This window comes from Poecilia reticulata, linkage group LG16 (genome assembly GCF_000633615.1).
Source record: "Poecilia reticulata strain Guanapo linkage group LG16, Guppy_female_1.0+MT, whole genome shotgun sequence".
Taxonomy (NCBI): Eukaryota; Metazoa; Chordata; class Actinopteri; order Cyprinodontiformes; family Poeciliidae; genus Poecilia; species Poecilia reticulata.
In genome coordinates this window covers 4,402,620-4,408,718 of record NC_024346.1, presented here as the reverse complement: position 1 = coordinate 4,408,718, position 6,099 = coordinate 4,402,620, and the positions used below count along the sequence as shown (strand labels likewise).

General features: G+C 38.2%; 1 long non-coding RNA gene across 1 annotated transcript; it reads right to left on the bottom strand.

Annotated features, from left to right (window-relative positions):
• Positions 1-3,073: 3,073 nt before the first annotated feature.
• Positions 3,074-5,419, bottom strand: LOC103477650 (uncharacterized). Its single transcript, XR_535676.1, has 3 exons — positions 5,303-5,419; positions 3,496-3,650; positions 3,074-3,303 (listed from the first exon to the last, which is right to left on the bottom strand). It is a non-coding gene; the product is annotated as an uncharacterized LOC103477650 (long non-coding RNA).
• Positions 5,420-6,099: the final 680 nt, after the last annotated feature.

The window sequence follows — 6,099 nt, the reverse complement described above, 5'->3', positions numbered from 1 at the left end:
AAAATAACAGAGAGCCAGTGAGAAGGAGACACTCCTCTTTGCTGATCATTCTCTGTGTCAAATCACAGATATTTACTGTCTGGTCTACTAAAGACATTTAAAACCATCACAAGTATCATCTGCAACAGAGAGGGAGCTGCTGTCACTGTTGGAAATCACACCTTATTCCCACAACTGTCAAAACTCTGCACCAATATGAATAAATTACAAATAAATATAGAACCCTCATCACTTTCACGTAAAAATGTCAGCAGTAATTGTTTTAAGCTACACTTTTCCGTCAATATCTTGACATTATGTCTGAGAACAACAAAAGGAAATGTTCTGACTACAACTAATGAGATATAAGGAATATTTTTGAGTCAAATACATCTGCGGAGAGACTGTTACTCAAAAAAGTAGTGTACTTTGATCTTCCTTAATATTTTGTTGTCAGTATTCTATCCACACTCTTCGGCTCCCACTCAAGCACTTTTCATGTGTGTCCACTTGATGTCTTCCTTTTTTCTTTTGACAGTCCTGTTCAAATCCAGCAGACAAAAATACAAAAACTCAAACAATTCTGTAGTATAGTTTTTATAATTATCCTATTACGCATTAGGTTTTATGTTTTCAGTATCAAAGCCATGAATTAATGTGAATAAATCTGTTCTGTATTTATCAGTGTGTCTCCATGACTAAAAACACTGCCACAAAATCACAACACACACTGATAAAAACAACTGCAGTAAAAGAAAAAAATCCACCATGTTTCCAGTTATCCATTATTTTGCCATGATTACTGGTAAATAACAAAGAATTACTGATTTCAATGACCTTCTCTAAGTTTCCTTTCCTGTGAAGCATCATAGATCACAGTCTGGATGGTACTTCACTTTTTTGAATTCCAAAATAGATTATGAAAAAAGAGCAAACAGCACATGTGAGTTCTTGAAAAGAAACACTTTGCATGCCGGCACATCCAGCATCCACATGAACGGTTTTCAGCATATTGAGAAGTGGCTTGGATGAGATTCAGCTCATCTACGTATGATGTCACGCTTGTGAACCAGGAAAAGATTAACTGCTCCAACTGGGTTTAGGGGTGAGCTTTTCCCTTGAGTGGAGTTCAAGTATATGGGTGAGGGTTACACAGAAAGGAAATGGATGTTCCAACTGTTACCTTGTCTGGAGCATCGCAGATGTTATTTTATCCTTTGTGGATAAAATAAAGAGGTAAACAGGAAGCCATAGCTCTGGAATTACTGGTGTATCTGGTTTTGCCCTACTTAAGCTTGTGAGAAAGTGGATATGAACAGAGCTACTGCCATTCTGCGACTAAAAGAGTGAGCTATGGTGGTCTGAGTCTCCCGCTGGGAGGAAACGCAGGTGGCAGACTCAGAACATCTTGGAAGAACTATATGGGGAGGGAGCATTTTGGGATTCTTCTAAATCAGAAAGTGTCCAAAGTGCCATTTGTGATCCCTGGATGGATTTTGTGCAGCTCCCACCTGCAATATCTGAATGACAAATTTTGCCCTCCTGCACAAACATTTGATGCAGATGGTAAGTTATTATGGACAACTAAAATGTCCTTATAATTCAATTGTTTGTAAATATCAGATATATCTGCTGAGTAAATATCTGGTGTCATTTACTCAAAAGCAAACTTTGGTGCACCCAAATTTGCGTTCATATTATTCATTAAACAAAGTAAGTGCATTTAAAGAAATCCTGTTTTTATTGCTGCAAATAGACTTAAACTAGCAGAGTTTTGGGTCTGCAATCATCCATCCATCCATTTTCTGTACACCCTTGTCCCTAGTGGGCTTGGGAGGGGTGCTGGTGCCTATGTCCAGCGAGACATTTAGGAGAAAGGTAGGGTGCACCCTGGGCAGGTGCTGCCAGTCCATCACAGGGCAACAAAGACAGGACAAACAACCAAACACATCTAGGGAGAATTTAGAAAGACCAATTAACCTAACAGTCATGTTTTTGGACTGTGGGAGGAAGCCGGAGTACCCAGAGAGAACCCACCATGCACAGGGAGAACATGCAAACTCCATGCAGAAAGACCAGGGCCGGGAATCAAACCCAGGACCTTCTTGCTGCAAGGCAACAGCTCTACCTACTGCGCCACCGTGCAGCCTGGTCTGCAACCATTTATAAATCAATTTCAAATTATATATATATATATATATATATATATATACACACACACACACACACGCACACACACACACACACTTTACACTTACAATTTTATCAAAAATTCTTCTCTAGTTAACCTGGAGAGTGTTCCTCTGGAAAGGCCAGACTGGGCTGTATTTGCTGGACTTGTTCCCACTTCAACTTAATAATGGAAGACAATAGATGGATGAAACTGCATCCATTAAAATAAATTCAATACGTTATTCAGGATGAAGTGCTTTTTTCCACACAATGACGGAGCTGAAATGTAAAACTCAGAACATTATCTAATGTCTCTTAGAGTTGCATTCACTTCCTTTTTATGTGAAAGTGCAGATAATCTGCTGCTAATTACAAACACTTTTTTTTAATACATTTTGATTCTTTAGATTTTTCCAGGATGTCACATAGGGAAATTGTTTGAGGTGTTGCCAAAAATACACTCCTACCTGTGGCTGCATTTAACTGTTGTAAGCTAACCAATCAGAGGCTTGGCTGGTTTTGAAATCATCTGGGCTTTCACAACTTGTTTAAATACACAGTGATGATAGTTCTATTATAAAATACAGATACTTTTTTTCCCTCTTTTGTGATGTTGGGTATAATAAGCAAAACAAAAATGTGAAAGAGTAAATATTTTGTTTTGGTTTAAACTAAAAATCAACGTTCTCCAGATCAAGTTGGTCATTAAAATCTGCCTGGGTGTTTGTTCTAGGTAGAAATGAAAAAAACCTTTGTGACCCTGGAAACTCTGACTTTGACTCCACCACCACGGTGAATTAATCTCACTTAGGTTTTTGTTTCACCTGTTTTCCTGTTGTCAGGGCTACGTGATTGGAGGTCGATGTGCTTGTTTAAAAGTCAGCAAACATAAAGAGTGACAAAAAATACTATCTAACTCAACTTCATGTCTTGTTTTCTTTTTTATTTGTCTTTCATGTCCCCAAAGTAACAGTTTCAGATTATATTTGTCTGTTCTGTGTGGTCATTAGGTACGACAGTTGCCATGCTTACATGAAAAAAGGAAGGCCACCTGCAGGGACGTCGACTGAAAATCAAAGTGGGAAGCCGGCACACGAAGCGAACTCCATTTGACTGACAGCGGTTCTCGCAGGGGAAGAAAAAAGTATTAATCTGTAGAAACAGAAAGACGGACACAAAGTGACAAAAAAATCAACACGCTGTCAAGGATTAACTCTTCATAAAGAATTCTCATTTTCACCACATCCAGTGTCATCAGCGAGATAAGTTTTAATATCACAACCACCGTCTTCTCGAATAAAAGAAAGAAAAAAAAACTGAGAACACGCAATATGTTTCACCCACATCATCCTTCTGCTGCCACTTCCCTTCCTGTGATGTTTTGTTTATTTGCTGCTTTTGTTCCTTCACCAAGAGCCTGAAGAAAGAGTCAAGCTGCCATGATGTGACAGTGGGGCTGTCACCTCAAGGTGGATGTGGGGTGAGTGGGCGACTGTGGGCTGAAGGGAAATAAGGGGAGGGGTTGGTGGGCAGAGACAGTCACATGCAAGTTTCATTAATTGGTATCACTTTACCCAAAGAGGACAAACTCTTTCATCCTGGCAGTCTAATTAGAGCTGCGGACACCTTTTTATGTGTTAAAACATGCATGTATGCATGAGTTTGAGACCCACGTAGATAGGAGGATGAGGAGCAGACTTTACACAGAATGAGGAGAGGTGGATATTACAAATTCTCTGGGTCAACACTATCTTCTTTGCTACTAATCAACCTCTTACTGCAGTGAACAAAGAGCTTCTCCTGTTTCCCTTGATGTGAAGCCAGAGTCCGTTTACACTCTTTTGCAAATCATATGCAATTTGGATAAATATTGATCTAATTACGAGAGGTAAAACAGTAAAGGTTTATTTTATATCTTTGGTCATTTATCTAAAACACTGTAATACATAAATTACATTAAAATTCAAACAGAATATAACAACTGTTTAATATTTTAACCTAAAACAATAGCTAAGATCTCATAAAACACTGGAAGTGCTGGAAGTCAATTACCTGATGCAATCTGGGTTTCTTTAAACAGAAATCTTTTTGGCCGATTTAAATAATTGGTTAATTAGCAATTGATTAATTAACTGACTATGTACTGAGGTTGAAAGGAAATAAAAAAGTCATTTTTGGAGTTTAAATATATAAATTAAAGATTATTTGGACCATATACCATTCCACATTTATGACAGGCACAACCAGTTTAACATTTTATCGCCTCTTTTTCAGAGCTTAGAGATTTAATCATCCAAACACAATGGAAAGTTATAAATTGTGTGATTGGACCTGCGTAAGCTACCACTGTGGTGACTCCAGTAAAGTAACTAAACTCATTACCTCCCTGTTTAACAGAGTGAGGGGAGGTTCCAGAGACAGCTCATCTTGGGATCGGTGTCTTACCTTATGCGTTTTTAGATAAGGCTGAATGAATTAGCTCTCTGAAACAACTGTCATACATGTTAACTTATTTTACAAAAGAAAAAAAAAGTGCCTCAAATCTCACAAGGACCTTTTATCTGCATGACCTTAAGAGGAGAGCAGCATTATTTGTCATTAATGAATCTCCGGGAAATTCAGAGTTGTTTCCCCCTGAGCTGTTTCTGTATTTGTTTACTTGAGTTTGATGGATATGACACCGTAATCCTTTTGACAAACTGACTGCTTCAGGGAGGTGAGAGCAAACTGCCTAAATTGCATTGCTTAATGGTGCAAAACTTTGATTAGGAACACATGACAAAGGCTAGAGTTGTTGACAACCTAAAATTAAGAGGAAATTTAAATATGGGCCTTTCAATGTCACAAAAAAATAAAAAATAAACAAAAAAACCATATACCTAATGGTCTTTGCAGTTTATTTTACATATAAATAGGGACTTTTAAGTTATTATTTTACCTAGTTTAAATGAATGTTTTAACTGTTAACTTCATAAAATCCATCAGTTAAAAATCATAATACAACAGCCACTCCAACCATCCAAATCACCAGTTATTAGTTCAGATATAGCCGACAACACAAGCGATAACGAGCCGGTGGCTAGGCTAAAGCTAATCCAGAATGTAAGCAATCCAGCAGTGCGATCTCTCAATAATACAGTCTCTGTCTTACTGGCTCTCTGCTTGTTTGTAGATGTATCCGGTGGTGATGGACCATCTGAATCCAGGCTTCGAGGTTTGTACCGAGTAAAAAGGGGGCGTGTCCGATGAAGCCCAGCTTCGAGGCTTGTGTCAGCTTGCTGAAAACCACGTGACTGGCAACAAACGAGGCCTTGCGTTGCATGGGTCACGTGACTGCTTCATTTTGCCTGTCGGTTTTCAAAATAAAAGCGCGATGAGCCGCGCTGCATTATGGGTTGTTGTCCTTTTGGTCTCGCATCAGAGGAGAATATTTGTCTTCAGTGGCCAAAATAAAATGAACAATGACCAACATATTTGATGTGTATTGATGAGGGCACTCATCAAAATGTAATGCTTGTTACTGCTTTTCTCAATTGTAGAATATGTTGTTTTTTTATAACTTTATATTTTTGTTATTTTATTATGTAAATGTCTTTGAACTGCATTGTTGCTGAAATGTGCTACACAAGTAAACTTGATTGTCTGAAATGGAGCCAGCAAGAGGAAAATCTCTGACATCTGAGAATACTTTGAGATGATCGCTCACAATAAAATTCTTCTTAAATTATAATTGACCCCTCCACCTCCCAATTTCTCACCTTCTGCAAAGTTCCACTATTATTTGTAGTCTAATTAGCAAAGATATATCAGTCTTTCACAGCAGAAACATATTTAATGGTGTTGCAGAACTAAAATTCAACATCTAGCCAAATATAAGGGATCAGAGCCAATTCTAAATTCAAGAAAAAGTGAACGCCCCAACAGGCACTGCACTCCCAAGACACTAAA